General features: G+C 40.6%; 1 protein-coding gene across 3 annotated transcripts in view; it reads left to right on the forward strand.

The window, feature by feature from the left end:
- Positions 1-19,128, forward strand: part of LOC124055589 (interleukin-1 receptor accessory protein-like 1) — a 258,111-nt gene that overhangs the window by 8,794 nt on the left and 230,189 nt on the right. For all 3 annotated transcript variants that reach the window (XM_046382514.1, XM_046382513.1, XM_046382515.1), the window contains exon 2: positions 11,472-11,560. The gene's annotated coding sequence lies outside the window, so the exon portion shown is untranslated. The remainder of the gene's footprint in view (positions 1-11,471; positions 11,561-19,128) is intronic.

A 19,128-nucleotide genomic window follows, 5' to 3' on the forward strand; every position in this document is an offset into this window, starting at 1 on the left:
GGATATAACTTGCAAGGTCATCTAGATTAACAGGCTGACAGCCACTCTATAGTTGATAGTCCTGTACTTCATTGATTAACAGTGCAACAACAATTGTGATACAGTTTCACTCGGTAAAACTCCTGTTAGGTTTGTAAAAAAACAGACAAAAAACCCCCACATATTTAATGCCGTTAACAGACAAGTTGTGATGTTTTTGTACATATTCATTTCTACATCCATATGTAATGATTATTAGCAGTTTGGACTGAAGTTTATCCCTCCAGACTGTATCACACCTTAATGTAGTCAATAAAAGAGCCAAACAGACTTTTCTTTTTAAAACAACACAAATCAGCAATGTGTTTCAGTAAAATGATATGATCGATGTTGGAGTAACTTCTTCTAAATTCTACCCGATTTTCCCTCTGGACAGAATTATTCTCACAGAGCTTCCACAACCTTGCATTCAATACAGCAGTTTACCCAGACAACACAAAGGTGTGATTCCTCTGTAGCTGTTCCAATCCCTGGTGTCAGCTTTCCTTCCTAAAGCAAAGCACCCAGCCTTCAGGGTAAACACCAGAGTCCAGAATTCTTTTAAACAAAAAGAGACTTACTGGGTCATAAAGATGCATGCAGTGTTTTTCACATACTCGTTCAAAACTCTGTTTGTGCAGCTTTTGCCATTTTAGATTTAGAATTACCTCCTTAATTTATTGGTCAGTGAAACAAACACAGTTTAAAACAAAAACTCATTCACTGACACATCCCAGTTAGGAAATCTCTTACAATGCTCACCAAAGTGTTGAAACAATACTGGACAATGCCATCAGCTTCTTCCGCTGGAGCATTTGGTTTTTTAGACTTTATGCTTAGCCACTCTCCATCAAATTTCTTCGTATAGGCCCTCCTTGCTTTATGTAACTCTTTCTTATAATCCTTACTCTCTGTCCTTACTGACATTTTTTTGATCACACTTTTTTTCAATAGAATAACAGGATATTTCTTCATTATTATTAGGAAATGTAATCATTGCCCTGTTATCATATCATGACCCGAGTATACTACAGTAGATACATATGATGAGTTGATGCTCCCAGGGGGCTATAACTAAGTTAAGACTGGATGTCGAGAAAATCTAATGAAATAGATCCAGTATGTGGGAAATGGTAACACCCCACCACCACCACTTGAACAGCAGACAGAACTGGTAGGGTGGAGTCAGCTAAAATGGGGCAGTTAATGTTGGAGCATCATAGCTCTTTAGACTGCAGCCCTACCAATCTTGCACTTTTGCTACAACACTAGTTGTATGAATGTATCATGTACCAATTGTTTTGATTGATCTGAGGTTGCTAAGGTGGGCAGACTGGAATCTTAATGAACAATTATTTGTCAGAAACTTAGCGAGCTAAAATGAGTCCCTGTATTCAGTAAAAAGGGGGCACATACACTCCCATCCTTACATAGAAATTGCATAGAAATCAAAGGCACAAAACAGGTCGAAATACACTATATTGCCAAAAGTATTCGCGCATCTACCTTTACACGCATATGAACTTAAGTGACATTCTATTCCAAATCCAATGGGTTTAATATGACGTCGACCCTCCCTTTGCAGATATAACAGCTTCAACTCTTCTGGGAAGGCTTTCCACAAGGTTTAGGAGTGTGTTTACGGGAATTTTTGACCATTCTTCCAGAAGTGCATTTGTTAGGTCAGACGCTGATGTTGGAGGAGAAGGCCTGGCTCGCAATCTTTGCTCTAATTCATCCCAAAGGTGTTCTGTCGGGTTGAGGTCGGGTTGAGGTCAGGACTGTGTGCAGGCCAGTCAAGTTCTTCCACACCAAACTCACTCATCCATGTCTTTATGGAGCTTGCTTTGTGCACTGGTGTGCAGTCATGTTGGAACAGGAAGGGGGTATCCACAAACTGTTCCCACAAAGTTGGGAGCATGGAATTGTCCAAAATCTCTTGGTGTGCTGAAACATTCAGAGTTCTCCTCGCTAAACCCAGACTCATCCATCAGATTGCCACTCCACAGAACGTGTCTCCACTGCTCCAGAGTCCAGTGGTGGCGTGCTTTACACAACTACACAGCTGCTTGGCCATGGAAACCCATTCCATGAAGCTCTCTACGCACTGTTCTTGAGCTAATCTGCGAGCCACGTGAAGTTTGGAGGTCTGTCGCGATTCACTCTGCAGGAAGCTAGCGCCTCAGCATCCACTGACCCCACTCTGTCATTTTGCATGGTCTACTTACTTCGTGGCTGACTTGCTGTCGTTCCCAATCACTTCCACTTTGTTATAATTGGAACGCATGAAATCAATTATTTGGATGGGTGAGTGAATACTTTTGGCAATAAAGTGTATGTATCCATGCAAAAACTTAACAATACTTTCTAAGATAATGTGTTGCAGACAGTGTGGCAGGTGGACAGGCAAAGAAGGGAAAAAGAGAGAAAAAAGAAATAAGACTGCGCTCTCTTGTCTTGGTATCCGTCATCACCTGATGCAAACCACAGCTTGAAAAGTGAGGCAGTCAACAAGTCTGGCAAGGATGAAAACAATAAATCAAATGCACCCTTCCAGGCACCCCGTGTGTTCAGGAAGTAGCTAACAACGGCATCATTTGATGCACGTCACAGCCCATGGAAGTCATGTCAGTTGTTTTGATGGCTGTGCGTGTTTGAATAAAACTGAACACTGCAAAACTTATTTTGTCTCAGCTGCAAGAAAAGATGCCTGCCAAAACCCCACATGACAACATTAGACAAGTGGCTTTTTTCTGGAATTAGTGTTAGCTCAATACAGTGTCTGAGCAGTGAGCAGCTGCAACAGAAAAGTTTGTGCAGGGCTCAAAACCTTGGAACCCTTGATATGCAATTTATAAACAGCCTATGTATTTATTGTGTTCACTCAACATTACCAATAGTATGATGTATTTTCTTGCTGTTTGGAAGAGTGATCATCTTTTTCATAAGGAGAGGAATCATTGCCCAAGCCCTGCATAAACTTTTTCTGGCCCTGGGCCATCCGTTATGTCAGACTACGGATGGAGTAGCAGTGTTCTAACTCCCAAAGGACTCAGAATATGGACCTACAGAAAGGCTCATTTAATTCTTCGTATTGTTGCAGCAGCTCAGGAGTGCTCAAGTGTATTTTGAGGTGACATTTTTAAACAATGGGCCAACCTTAAAGAATGAGCTACAGGAGTGTGACTCACTGGACAAACTACAGTGGTCCAGTGTGCAGTAATGAGTTGCAGGGGTTTGACTTGCTGAGCCAGCAGTAGTTGTCTGACTCAAATGACAAACCACAGGGTTCTGGCAGAGATGGCCTCTGAATACATCGTCTTCTTCCACCAATTCTTCTTACACGTCAGGTTTGCATCTCAGCCTCGAACGTCTCACACAAACCCCGGTGCCCGCTGTCCTGTCATTTTGTTGTCCTAGAGCACTGCCACTGATGCCTTCTAAAACTAATTATTTAGATGTAAAAAACCTGATAAGGTCCGAGTTCTGTATTTCTCTCACAGAGACACAGTGATGGAGAGCTGAGACAAGGTGCCCTAACTCAAATTCCTCCAGAATAGAAGCCATGAGATACAGTATATTGAAGTCTAACTTTAATAAGGCAGTGCCGATGAAATGCAGGGCACATATCCAATCTCCATCAGTAGAAAAATATGTAAATTTGAAACATAAATATAAGGCACACAGTTATCACACAATAGAAAAGTACTGAGAACCATGAATAAGGACAGAGCCGGAGGGAGAGACAGCAACACCAACACGCAAGGTTATTTAGAATCTTCCACATCATCCAATTTAAAATGTGCCCACACATTTAGACTCTGCCTTCCTTTGCATAGCTCAAGTCCTGCATGCAAATAAACTAGGAGAGAGTGCACCCAAGAGTGTGCAGCCAGGCCCTAATTCACTGTCTGAAGAGCTAAACAGTACTCAGGAACTGGACAATTCTGAATAATTGGGTTGATCTTAATAAGCATTAAATTACATATAGTAAGTGCATAAGTGAAGTGTTCTTTAAGTAAGAGTTCTCTCCTTCGAAATAAATTTAAAAAAAATTATCTGAGAAAGATCTACTTACTAGTTTGTTCCTGACACAAATGTGTCAGGTATGGTTTCATCTTCCAAATACGTATGCTTTTGAGATACCACAGAGTAACACTGAAGCTGTCACTCATAATTTGGATGCCCAGAAAACAAGCAGATTTTACCGTCTTTGTCTTGGACAGACTGCTTTCCAAAGGACACCCCAAATGGTGGAGTCTGTTTCACTCTGACTGTTAATGTGCTGAATGGATGTGTTGTAATCACTTTCTGGTTTCAACCTTCACTCCTCTAGATAAAAGTGCTCCCTTTTAATTTGAACAACCTAAAGCTGTAAGTGATAAAATTTTTAGCAAACTCCATAGTGGGATTGTAGATAATAGGAAGCCCCAGGTCAGAAAATAACCCTTTAATTGAAGCTTGTTCAGCTGCCTTTTGCTCACCTTTTCATTTAAAATGGCCTCCTCATTTGGTACCTAATCCTTTTATATTAGGAAAGCATTATTCATGGCCACAATGTGAAATTCGCCCACTTTTAGAAGACACAGTAAAATTATACCAGAACTAATACTTGGAATCTATAGACATAAAATATCTTTCCCTGTCCTTTTATCTGCATTGGTAATTTATGCAATTTTCAAAAGACCTGAAGTTGCAGGAGTTGTGTAATTATACTGCAGTTACAGCCGTCTTCGTTCATTCTCCCACATGCCAACCTTGAGATGAAAAAGCACTGCAGAGTGAGAGCTGCTAACCTTGGATGTGATGAATTGTCGTTCATTTAAGCGAGCTTATGATAATGGCTGCCCCTGCCCAATGTTTGTGAATGGGGTCGTGTATCTGCTTGGCCTCTCCTCCACCACACACACACACACACACACACACACACACACATAGTCTGACTCCCCAGCTCCCTCCCGCAATTCATCTCTGGGGGGGTTTAATTCACTCTTGCTGGGAGCACGTCCACAGATAGTTTGATTCAGACAGAGGAAACCATTAGGAGCACTGTAATGCAGTTTTTGGCAAGAGAGAGAGATCCGGGCATTCATTACACTGGTCCTTCTTTATTTAGGAGCAACTTCATCAGCAAGGCCTTGTCATTTAAGGACGAAAAAGCATTTTTTTTTAATTTATTTATTTTATTAACAGAGTAGTTGCCAGCAATAGAAAAATAGAGCAACATTTCAAGTCTACCTTCTTCATCACTGCGTTGATAAATAAAGGAACAATCCACAAATTGCCATTTTCTTTTTCTTTGGCTTGTGTCGCTTTTTTGTAAAATGAATTGGGGAGCCTTTTTGAGCCTGAATTATGCATTTAATTTCTCGCTCAATAGAATTACACTCATAAAACACAGTGCTGAAGTGAAGGTTTTTAACATGCCAAATGCAGCCCAGCTGTAAGAAAACTGATTGCTAAAACCCCAAAAGCAAATGTTCATATGCGCTCGCCACTTATCTGTGAATATGTCGGTGGCTCGAAATTGTCAAATTTAGGACCATGACATCTATGTTTATTCTTATTCAGCAGAAAGAAGAGTGGCTTTTAGCTTAAGGTCTAAAGGCTTTGACATGAAAATAAAGTCATTGTACCAAATGAGCATCTGTATTCCTCTCCCCACACACCCCATTCGCTTTGAGGGCCTTCTCCTGAAATTGCAGCTTGCTCATAGCAGCCTCTTTTCTCGTGACGTGATCTGGTAATCCATCTTCAAAGCAGCCCCCCATCCCCCTTCACCACACACACACACACACGCGCGCATGCACATACACACATCTTTTGCTCTCCTGGGTTAATGTAGGCGGATGTGCTGTAGCCCGAACATCATATGCATGAAAAATTTGCCATCCCTGCACTTTTTTGCTTCGTATGTTGCAGCACAGCAGTTGATGGATAGAATGTGTCACCTGGTGCAGTACTCAGGGCAAGAGGCATGCTTTTGGGGCTGGGGTTTGTCCCTGGGTGTCAGGGGACTAGAGACTGTAAAGTAAAGGCCAGAGACCTGGCCGCTTTGTTCGCGTTAACTACCACGACCTGACAGGGACACAAAATTCAGGAGAGACAGACATGTCTCTATATTTCCTCGGCCTAAGTCCCAGGCAATACATTTATTATTTAAACCCAACTGCTACAACTAAGTAAAAAAAAATACCCTGCAGAGAGAACAACTTTGCTTGGTGCTGTTCTTGTTAAAAATCCATAAAGTTGTTTTAGTTTTGCTTCAGCTTCGACTGTATCATTTGAAATGGTTATTGTGGTCAGAGAGATGCACAGCTGTTGATGAGCATTTTCAAAAGCTAACAAAACTTTATATCATGGTCGTGTATTTGGATTGTTACAAATTTAAGTGCAGCTGGATGCAGTACAAAGTAATATGAACAAACTTGTAAAGATAATTTTGAATCCATTATTAGTTTGCCAAAGGACACTACATATTGAGCAGTTTAATTTAAGGCTGCAACTTGTGATTATTTTTTCGCTTAGTTAATTAGTGTTTTAACCTATTAAATCTTCTTCTCAGAACCCAAGGTGCTGTATTAAAATTGGTTTTACATTTTTTTCCAACTAACAGTCCAAAACTCAAAGGTTATTTCATTTCCAGTGATGTAAAACTACATTAATTTGATAATACTGCTTTAAACTGACACCTGGGCAGTGGCTCAGCGTCCTCACAGTTTTGCAAGATGTTCCATTCAGGATGTACCCGGCGGCGGAGCAGGTCAGAAGCCAAGTGTTACCGTGACTTGATATTCTGAGCAGGCAATGTGCAAGGTGGCATTCAGCACTTACAGCTCCTGATGATATTATTTCAACAGGCTCTCAGTGGTGTGGAGAGTCATTGCAGTGGTTGAGAGCTAATGGGCCAGATGTAAGAGCCACCTGGCCAGCACCAGGCCTCCGTATGCTGCCGTCGACGGAGCCAGTCATGCAGAGCCTATCCTCGGCTGTCTGCTGCTCACAGTTTCTCAGACATGAGGCTTATTGCAGCTCATTTAGCAGAGCGACCGCATGCGCTCATCACGGTGACACTCTTCAGCAACTTTTTTTGTTCTCTGAGTGTTGAATCTGCACTGGCATTTAAAAATAATTTTTCTGGTAATTATAACTTGAAGGCAGTATTAATATTTTTTTTCTATTATTATCATGACATTAACACAGCTTGACCTGTAAAAATAGAGGCCACGGTGCAGAGCTCTGTAACCAAAATCTATCACTTTGAATCAGCCGCAGGCCACGTGTGAACGCACTCTAAATTTCTGCCCATACATACCCGAGTCGCAGACACACTGCTATATCTGCTATTTGGAATGAGCAGTCCTTTTGGCAACCCGCCCATTTAATTCATTTAACACTGAAGAAAACAGAGCCCCTCTGGCAAACAGGGCAGTGGAAAATAGAGCCGTGAATCTTGATTGTGGAGGTAAATGAACAGATAGGTCTGGAGGTGTGTCATCTGTCTGTGAGTAGAGATGCATTAGCGTGGATACACCCCTTCACCACTGTGTCCTCAGTAACCTCACAGAGAAAATGACCTCACGTGCATGAGGCAGGTTTGGGCTATTTTTTCATTTTGTAACAGGATGTTTGTGGAAAAATGGAAGATGTAAATTTAAAACGTTCCAAAGTTGCACATCCTGAGACAAAGGCATAATTCAAACGCTACTTCAGGCAGTATTCTAGACAATGTGAGACAGCATGGTATGTATGTATACTTGTTTAAATATTCATGGAGAGAGGGCAGGACTGGTGTGTGGTTGGAGTGTGATTTACACCAGCAATAAGTTTGTGTCAGCGCAGAGGTCGACTATAGCCCGTAGCACACTTGCACAGCCATGAATAGGAGATGATAGCCTCCCACCAGCAATGACCTCTCAAACCACTCGGCTGTTCAAAATAGTTTGACCTGTAAGCCAAATCTTTTACAGTAATTCATCACATACAGTATGTCTGTCTACTATCAGCAGCAGCATTACTACATCTCAGTCATCAGGCATTGTAAAGGTACTCAGCGGTGATTCAGATTATTATGTTGGATCATAGTAAGTTTATTGATTTGGAGTTTAGAAAGTGCTTCAAAACAAGTCCAGAAACACTAGAATGTCTTATTAGCAAGCAGTTTGGTTTGGTTCTTTAACAGTAAAGTTTAAAATAAAAAAAAAGCACAGACTACCACAGGCACCAGATTGATCATTTGTTAAGAAACTTTTTTTTTTTTTTTTTCTGACAAGTGACCTCTGCTGGTCATGTGAATAATGGCTGTTCTCTCTCAGAAGCAAAGTTACAAGCAACGAGTCAAAAAACCTCTGGGGATCAGTTCCGAACGGATGGCTGGGTCAACAAAGTGTGTGATTCGACATGGGAGACTGGGGTTCAGAAAAAGTCTCCTGCTAAACATCAGTGTTGGATTCATAGTTTTTTTGCTTGTGAGATTGTGTATGAAACATTTGGCTTTGCGTGAAAAGGTTTGTGCTGAAATCCAGATCAAACTTGAGAGCAGGCGGAAATGGGTGCCCACATTAAATACTAATAATATCAGGACACATTTTAATATTAATATAAATATAAAATTAATGACTTCTCTGAAAAGAAAAGAGAGAATGAAAAGCAGGTTTAAAAGAAACCAGGAAGTGCCAGTGCCCTTCGCACCTCGATCTGTTAAAAGTGCCTCAGTCAAAAGGACAAACTGCTCTTCAGAGATGTGCACAGCAAGACATACACACCAAGGCACATCGGCCCTGAGTGCATCTTTGGCACTCCATCACCCATCACTGTCTGGGCATTCCCCTCAGTCTTTAAATCTGGAGCGACAGGGTGTCACTGGGAAAACCCATTGAACGCTCTGCGGGACGATGGCTTCCTGCCCTTCTCCATCACACCTTTGTTCCATCCTCCTCTCCGAGCCATGACAAGGTAGGGAACGAGTTATCACACCCGTCAGCTTTATGAGTCCCCCGTCTGCCTGTGCTGCGGTAATAAAGTCGTCGTGCTGCTTCTTCAAAATGGGTTGAGTCAGAGCAAGTGATGGGAAATTGGTCAGCAGAGTGTCGTTGAGGGGCGAAAAAGTACATTCTGCGTCAGTGGCTTCTTTGGATGCATTGTTGGTTTGATTAATAATATGAAGAGAAACCCCCTCAGTCCTCTGGAGCATTTCCCACCTGAGAGCCAGGTCATAAAAGCCCAAAATAGTCCCGAATCTTTTGAAGCTTGGTGAAAGGAGAATTTTATATTTATTGTGAAATTCCTCTTTTAAATGAGCTCATGTTAAGAGTGCTGCAGAAATCAAGAGTTGTATTTCTTGTGTGATGAAAATTCAATTTTCTTTTTTTATATATAATACTTTAAATAATACTGTATTGACTACATATACTCTGCTGTCAGTTATGAAATGAAATCTAAATGTCATCTCGGATGAGTTCAAATGCATTATCTTTCCATTTGACAACCCCCCAAAGAGAATTCCTTCATTTTAGCAGGGCTCTGGAGGTTTTTTGTTTTTTTTTTCTCAGAGACATGACAGACAGAATCTGAAGCTGACTGCCTGCTGTGCACTGCGAGGAGTAGTAATTGTGTGAGCAGTAATTGCATTCTCTGCATCTGCTAGAGAGAATAAGGGCCATCATTGGGTCAGATGCCTGCCGCCTCCAGGAACAACCACGGTACATGTGAAAGTTCACACACAATGCCGAGTGGTGACGAGAAAAATCTAAGCCTGTGTGCATGATAGCATCCATTTCACAGAACCGTTCCATAAGTTGCTTCTGTCGGTGCACTCGAATTATTCAATGGCCATTTTGCATTAAGCCCACCTCTGCTAGGAGTTCATTGAGAGGGTAGTTTATCAAAAGCATTGCATTAATTGTTAACTTTGCAGGGGGTGTTGTGCACCTGGAAATGAGGCCATTTGTATTACCTGTCATGGTACTTTTGGAAAAAATAGAACATAAAACTGGCTAGAAATTACAGCACTGCAGGAAATAATGGTATATGGTTAAGAGGGTTTCTCTCCTGCTGAGACCAAAACAGTACTTATATATATATATTAGAATCAAGAGTCTTAATTGACATTATGCAAGCATAACGGAATTTTGTGCAGATTCTCGGCTTAAAAGCACACTTATAAATAGCAGCAGAAAGTTACACTTAGTGCACTTTATTATATTATGCCTCTATTTAAATTACATGCCAATGAAAGTAAACATAAGCATTATGTGCCAACACTCTACTCATAACCAGTAGAACTTTGAAACAATTAGCAGTTCATCAATTCATAGGAAGTTCAGCAACTTGAGTCAAATTTAAGTTATTTATGAAGTTTGGTTTTGCACCCTTCGTTAGACAAAACAAGAAGCCTTGGTCTCATCACAATGTTTCACATTATTGATTAATGTAGAGGAATAATTAAGGTTAAAAATGAATAAAATCAACACTGAAAATAAGTTGCAGCCTTAAACCAACGGATAAAAGGCATTTCCTTTGGTCCATCAAAAAAGCTTAAATAAGAATATGCCCCAAAACATAATCTTTCTCCTGCTGCAGTTCAGTCGGTGTTTCTGACAGTTGAAGCCATCTCCCAAAAATAGAAGGCTCAAGTCTGTCATGCTGTCAAAACATCAATCCTGGAGGAGTACTACTGACAGATTAGGACGCTGCATTTACATAACTGTCACCTTCTGGACCAGAAAAACGCGACCAGTTCCTTCCTCTCTGTGTCTGCATCGGTCTCTAATTTTATAGTCAACCTGAGGATTTGTGTTATATCATTTGCAAAGCTGTGCTGTTCGCTATAAGGAGTCACAATAACATAATATATATTGTTTTTTGGTGTTGTTAGGGTATGCTATTTCATTTATTCTGAATGGTGTATGGATTCCAGACGCCAGAGGCAGTACATGCTCTACAAAGGGTACTACATTGGAGGCAATTGGAACGGCATCTAACACAGTGGACCCAGCTGACTCGATCAGTTTGTTCATATCACTCTTGATGAAGTGAGACCGAAAAGCCACCGAGGGTCATTTATGTGTGTCTGGTTTTGTAATGGCTTTGGTATTTGGGAGCGGTACTTTAAATCAGCAATGGCCACAGTGCTTCCCCGCCGAAGCATTAACTTGTAGCTTTTCAGGAACTGAAAGTGATTCTCTGTGTGTGAGGATAGATTTAAGAGTCAGCAGCCAAAGGGATATGTCAATAGAATCCACTTTTCAAACTGATTTCTTTTAATAAGTGGAGAGCAGCACAGTTTGTATTTGCGTCACATCTTGTCACTTTATTGACCTCCTTACTTTCTTCCAATCTGTCTTACCGTTTGACGAAGGCTGTAGCGTGCAGAGCGAGTCCTAATGCATAGACCTGGAAGATTGATGCAAATTCATCTGTTCAATCTCTCTCCTCTGCTCTTTCCACTGCAGCCTGAGATGTTTTACATCAGAGGCACCAGGTAACCTGGACGACTATCCTTTCAGTAGCAGCACTCCGAGGGTGGCACTGACGAGTGGAGGTGAGTACTGAGGTCAATAGAAATGGCACACGATGCTGGAAATGGTCCATAAAAGCTCTTTCTGACATGACAGAGTAGCCCTGGATTCTTGCCAAGAGACACTTTTTCTCAGTAGAACCATCACATTAGAACCCCGTGGTGCCTGTCAAGGCTGAGGTCAAACCAGTGTGATTTAGCGTAATGCAACATCTTAACTGCTATTTGTTTATTGAGAACAAAAACACAGTTAGGAAACCATCTCTTCTGGCAAACAGTATGTGAAAATGATAGAGTTTGATTTGGATGTAAATGGTGTGATTGATTTTTATGCACTTACTTTAGAGGAATCTCTGTTAAGAGATGTTAGGTTAATTGTCTTGAATAGCGACAAAGGCTGTGTTTGGCATCTTTGGCATTATATTAGAAACAAGGCTTCTGTGAGCTGGCGTGTCTCCATGCCCCTTCCCTGCACTTCTTCAAGGAGGAGTACAGCACATATGGCCCCCTGGGCGGTGTGGATGGGTCGCTGAAATCAAAGTGGGAGGACATGAGCACGAGAAGTATCCCATCTGTCATAATGTCCTCTCTCTCTAAAATGGATTAATAACGGTCGGGAAGAGAACAGTGAGCAGAATAAAAGCATCACAATTATCTGCCATGGAATGAGGGAACTCACTGGGCGCATGGCAAATTCTGATTTTTGTTTTAGCAAAAAAGCTGTTTGTTAGTGATTCCATTTGTGCTGTTGTTAGTCATCCCATCCAACTGCCATATCTGTGTCTATCTGAAATTGAAAGTGCCCCAACATTTTTTTAAAAATATGTAACCAGACATTAGTTACTCCACAGTGCATCTGCACCACAGCTGCTCACTCTGAGTAATATGGAACAGCTAACCAACGGCAGTGGAAAATTGTTCTGAGATACTCTTTCATTTTCTCGAAATATTTTTAGTGTGTTGTTGCAACAGTTTTTCTATTATTTTACAATACTCAGAGCTCCCCAGGGCTTTTGACAATGCATGCACAATGCTGGCACTGCTACTTGGGAAGATGATGTTCTCTGATGGCCTGGTGATGTGTGAAGCCCACACCTGTGAGTCTTGTCCAAGTCATGCAAGGATGTTTTACATGAAATATTAAATGATTCTATCATCTTTGAACATTCTGCAGTCCCTCATCAGCACAAATCCTCTTTTGTCTAACAGTAGACACCATAATTCACTGTAACTATGCATTAATAAGGTCCCAGGTTTGAAGGAAAAGGGTTAATTTCTTTTTTATAATACAGCTCATACGCCACACAACTTCAAATGTTTGTTACTTCTTGCACACTTTAGTGATGGGAATTTTGATGTTTGCACTGTGTATTTTTCAGTTCTCTCAACATCAAATGCTTACTGAGGTCTTATCCATTTTATGATTTGTGTTGCCAATATGGTGACATTATCACAAGATTTTTTTCAGACCCACTTCTCAACTTTATTTCAAAGTGACTAGTGACAAAATTTGTGACTTATTCAGACCATCAGGGGGATAAAGGCCAGAAATATATTCAAACGTAGACGTTTTATTTGGGGGTTCATAGACAACCCCCTTTTTTTTTTTTAACAGCACCATTCCATTCAAGATTGCACTTGCCTGTTGCATCTGCCTGATCAGAGTCAGGAGGTTTCATATGCTGCTTCTTCCTGGTGGAATCGGTAAATAATCAAATTCTACTCCACAGTCAGTGTGGTGAAAAAAGATGGAATTTTTTTAATAAGTGGTAATGAAAGCTGTAGTGCCGTATCTCCACCACCTTAATCATGAGGTGAATATTTTTAGTAGCCAAGATGGAGTCACAATAAAAGGATCATAGCAGAGGGAAAATTCATATTCATTGAAGCCACTGTTATTGACTCTGTGCCATGTTGAAGGGGAGCTCGGATACAGAAATATCATACTGTGTGAAAAATGAAATGAAAACAGGAAAGGAGGGAGGAAGTGTTTCAGTTTGGGAATCTTTTCGTTTAATCACTGGTAAATGAGTAAAATTAATGTCGTATGGTCAGGTACTGTAATTGTTGCTTATTAAGTGCACGAAAGAATCCTGAGAAAATGGTCTGTATCTAATTAAAATGCTAATATGTGCTGTAGGTTATTATAAACAGTTAGCTGAAGCAAAACTCTTTCTTCTTTTTGTTTACTGAGGTGAATGCCAAACATGGAAGCCATGTAAAATGGTGTTCCCACATTTTCATAACAAATTATTGTAACAGGAGAGGAAGACATGTGCTGCCCACACACCTTTCTGAGTGTTTCATATCAATTGTACAGAATGTGCTAAAGGCAAAGGCAGACATATCAAATGCATTATAATTTTCAATTTTGACAAAGCCGAATTTCATATCTTCTTGGTGTAGGAAGGCGCCCACGCAGAGCACACACTGAGATGTGAGGCCTGCGCCGCAATAATTCAGCTTCACATGGATTGGAGTGAGTATAGGTGGCTAAAAGAAGCAAAGGTACCAGGATGCCCTTCATCATTACATTACACTTGGAATTTCAACCAGCTGGACGAGCATGAACATTAGTTTTATATTCAGCTGACCAGGTTTAAAGCCCTGAGCGTCCCACTTTCAAAGGTTCTAGTTTCAAAGCAGCCCCTCCACCACTTGACACTTGATCAAGTCGCTGCATGGTTTTAATGTTGAAGTGGGCAGTCACTACTGCTCACTGGTTCCCTTGTCTTCAGGGAATCAATTATTTTCATGGACAACATGAAATGTAAGAAAGTGATGAGCAGACTCAGCCGTAAGTGAGTAGCCGCCAACAGCTTCCAAGCTGTAGTAGTTTGTAGGATGTATGCACTGTGTTGTTCAGTGTATACTGGTGCACATCTGAAGATTTATCCCAAGTTTACCCCTACTGGCAAATTTGCAAATAATTTTAATGTCATTTTAAGTCAGTGCGTGATACAGAATACAGACATGAAAATTAAACGGCTGTCAGACTTGTTCACAACGATTTGAATATTTTTAAATCTGGATGCCTGTGTCCCTGGTGTCAGTGTATCCACGATAGTCAAAAAGAGCAAGGACCCAAGTGAGGACAAGATAGATATGGAGGAAATGTTCCAAGACCTGTTGAGGTCTCTGTTTTCAAGGACATGCAGTGTACTAACAAAAAGGAGAGCTGGGAATAACTAATAACTAATGAGCAAACGCGACTGCTGTTGAAAGAGAATTTTGTTCATTTTAAAGATATAGGGGCAAGGTTTTTTGTTTTTTTTTTTCAAATATAAAAATGCACATCTAAGTCACAAGCTGAGGTTGTAACAGGGAAACATATTATTTGAGTCCCCCTCGCTTCACCTCTTTATCCAGCCTCTTCCCACATGGCGTATCCGTCCAACGCCAGCTGGTAACACTGATTAAAATCTTGGTCTTAAACAAGCCTAGAAATTAAATCATTGATAAGGGTTGCAGTTTGATGACTGCAGACTGGTGCTGATAATACCACCAGGCATTCCAAAAGCATAAAGCTAGAGGAAGAGATGATAGAATGAGAATTGCGGATGCTGAATGTATCGATCAATTCCAGCTCGCGGCTGTGCAAATATCACAAGGATGTGTGATATTTTCCGCTGACCTCAGATTTAACTTCATGTTCTGACACGATGATTAAATCTTCAAAAAAGGCAGCATGTAGCATAATATACAGCGCATGCCCAGATTTCTGATCTTGACATTTTTTAAGCGAGACTTCCGCACTAACCTTCTGGTTCTGAACATCTCCTTATCTCTGGACTCTCAAGGTTGCCGGGTATGATGCAGGAATAATGACAGCTGTTGTTCCAAAGTGTTCCAAATTTTTTTCTTTTTTTCAACTCATCCAAGTGGTTGTATCGTGTTTGCTTGTCCTTGATTATCCCTCTCCACAGTGATGCGCACATCTTGTAATTACCGCACACCCACAGACGGATGCTCTGAGTGATCAGACAGATCTTTGGGCTAAATTAGCAGCCCTCGTTCTGCAGGAGATGAGGGAAAAGATTCCGCAGGTAACGTCTCTTTAAAAGCTGACAAGTAGCTCCTAGCAGTGATTAGCACAAACACAATGTGCTTCTGCTCTCCTCTTTGTCAGTTTCACTGTAAAAAAAAAAAAAGCACGATGAAACAGTGGATATTAGCGGTTGAGTTATGTGCCAGAACAGTTTGTTAAATTTTTGTTTTAAGAAGTAGTTTATTCAAATTACCATAATCAGTTGTCAACAAGAGTGCATTGTTTTATCTGCAGTCCTCTTTTCGCTGTTGACAATACCTCATTACCTAATAATTTCACCACCCCATGGACATGTGACAGTGACAGCTGGTAATTAATAATTGTTCAAAGCAAGTTTTAGGATTGCTGGGAATAGTCAGACAAAGTTCTTGTAGATTTTCAGTTCAAGAACTTTCTAAAAGGTGTTAGCCGTGACCTTTAGACCACCTCGCTGAATAAATCACTGAAGTTCCAGGAAGTGCTGTAGGCGTTTGTGTAATTCCAACCCCATCAAAAGAACATTTAATTTTCTGTGGCATTTTGCCTAGTGAGGCCACAATCCTCAACAGCAGTTGGATGTGGGAGAAATGTATGAAAACAGTGGGAAACAAAAACCAGCAGTTAGAAATGAGGAGCAATGAAAAGAGCACAAGAAACAAGACTAAAGAATAAGAAGAAAGACAAGGGGATAGAGATTAGAGGACAGCAGCTGGTGACAGTGAGGGGCCTTGTCTCTGAACGCTGGTGTAAAGTGATGACACCTGGCCGGCACGCAGAGCTCAGCATGACCAGCCAGTTCTGAAACCTTTTCCTCAGTAAAGCATCTCATTATGAGGAACATGGATTGTAAGGAGAGAGAAAAAGAGACTAACAGTGTGCTGAAATGTTTCACTCGGTCGGCAGATTTTAAAACTAAAATAGTTGCAATGTTGAACATGTTCCAGCATAGACAACAGCATATATACTTACATACATAGCATACATGCTGTGTCGAGCAGTTAAAGCCAGGCAACTTTATTGGAAATGTTGCTTGGTGTTTAAAGTTAGTAATATGTGAAGACTGTTTGAGAGAGCAGCACTCATTTTTTTTTAAAAAAGAGTGAAATTTTCTCACATCTTTATGGATGGCATTGTTGGTCAGCTTACCGCAATTATGGTAGTGTGTTCCTGCAGGACACAAAGCAAATTCTGTTCTTGCATTTTTGCACAAATTTAATTGCAGTAACGTTTAAGTTCACATCGCTCTTGCAGGTGTTTATTTGCTCCAAACAGTCAGAATACTTCACTGTACATTAGCCTTAATCTAGTGACTCTAGCAACAGCAGGCAAGGGTGTGTAGCTGTGTGTGTGTGTGTGAGTGAGTGAGAGAAAGAGAGAGAGAAACCACTTCAGCCTCTTACTGAACTCACCACTCACCAGAGACTCTTCTTTTTCCAATGTCCTCTCTGTATGTGAATGAAGTAAAGTACGTCTCTATTGCAGTCTGCATTGCAATACATAAACACCCAACAATAGGCATGTGTGTGATTCATCAAGATAAAATTAGATTAAAGAAAAATGCCTTTCCTGTCTCTAAAACAAAATATAAACTCTTGAGGAAATAAAAGAACTGTTTTTAATTTAAGATTATTACTTTTGTATGCTTAACATCCTTCAGTGTAAATGAGAGTAGTTTTCCTGCCTCTGCTTTTATTCCTCATCCAAAGACTCCCATTTAAATGAACAAAATTGCTTTGATTAATGTCATATATACGAGTTAAAAGAAAGTGTGACTCATCCGACTGTAAGAGCAAAGTTGACCTTTATGTCAAGATGGCGAATGTTCCTCCTCCTCGTTTAATCCATCATACAGTCTACGTACATGTAATCAGGCCAGAGCAGCCCATGCTGATGCTTTGTCCTCATGGATGCTGCTTACATTTTCTGTGGCTTGTCTACAAGCTCAGTGAAGTACAAAATAATTACCAGCACAAGTGCTGCACCACCTCACAGTGTTGTGCGCTCCACACAGACTCACATGGGTAATTAAGTCTGCGAGTTGGAGATAAGAGAAAATAGACAAAAGACACTCAAACACATCTATGCTAAATGTATGCAGGACAAATTGCATTAAACAATAAATGTTGTAGTTGCAACTAATCTGTTTAATTTGTCACACCTTTCACTGCCCTGCTGAATGCTTACAGAGGTGTGTGCAAACCTATTTCATATTTTGCCATCTCTAAGTAGCAGAGAGCAATAGTACTGCGTAAAAATATAACCTTTAACACCTGGAAATTAAGTAACGTGACAGAAAACCACAGATTGGTCAGGTCAACCTGTAATTTCTTTGACCATATAATTATTTTTTGACCATAAAATAATGCATTGTACCTTCTTTAAAAGTCCAACACTCCCAGTTTGCAAACAGGCTTTCTGTCAGAATTGTAGAAGATCAGTTGTGTTGTATCAGCTGTGGTGTTGCCACAGGCTGAATTGTACTCCTCACCCTCACTAACTGCAAGTTAAACAGGAACTTTCATCTTATCATGATCTTATCAAACACTTGTCAATTTTATTGATTTTTGCCTTCCCAGATACGTTTTTCTGATATTTTTCTAAATTAATTTATATCTGTTTTCTCTGTTGCTATGCCTGAGCAGTGTTTTTTTTTGTTTGTTTGTTTGTTTTTGTTTCAGCAGGCTGCAATGTATAGAAACACAGATGTCACAGGTGTTTCTACACCTACCTGTCACTTAAGTATGGTTCTGGATGTAGTTTCACTCATCTGGTTAGTCTCTATCTGCATGGCTTTTGAGGCTCCTCCCCTATGCACACACCCTCACTAACCCTCACCACACACACACACACACACATACACACACTCACAAACTTGCACTCTTTTCACACTTGTGCACACACAGGTCTCATGGCAGATAAATTATAGATCACAGGTTTGGTTGGCCATCGTTGTGAAGAGTTCAGAGAGGAAGCAATACTGTACCTACCCACACCCACCCACGCGCACACACACACACACGCACACCTAAAGACACACTACACATTCCCTGTAGCTACAGACCTATATGACTGAGAAAGAAAAAGTTATGTTTTCTGTTCAGCAAATGAGTGTGTGGGAGGACAAGATAAAGAGAGCTGAAGAGGAAAAAAATCTGCATAGAGGGTAGAACGTGATGTCTCCTTTGACATACTGCAGTCTTCATTGGCAGATTTTACTGATGACAGAGTACACTGTGGTCCTTCAGCTCCACTTCTAGAAAGTTAATTTGTGATCCTGCAGTGTTTAAAGTAAGACAATCTTTTGATTTGGTTAACTGACAAGGTAATCTTTCAGTTTTATTCATGATTGCAGCCTTTCATGATCCTGAGAGGGAGAATCGTGCTGATTCGGATGATTCCCTGATTTTTCATCTTGCATAATTTGCAGGTCATGTTTTAACTTGACCAGTAAAATACCTCAACAGTCTTTGTGTAGGTTTAAATCTTGTTTCAACACAAATTGCACTTGTTGCCTGATGACATTGGCCTACATGCCAGACATGCCAGTATTTCCTTTTCAGTTATG

The sequence above is a fragment of the Scatophagus argus genome, chromosome 24 (assembly GCF_020382885.2).
Source record: "Scatophagus argus isolate fScaArg1 chromosome 24, fScaArg1.pri, whole genome shotgun sequence".
Lineage (NCBI taxonomy): Eukaryota > Metazoa > Chordata > Actinopteri > Scatophagidae > Scatophagus > Scatophagus argus.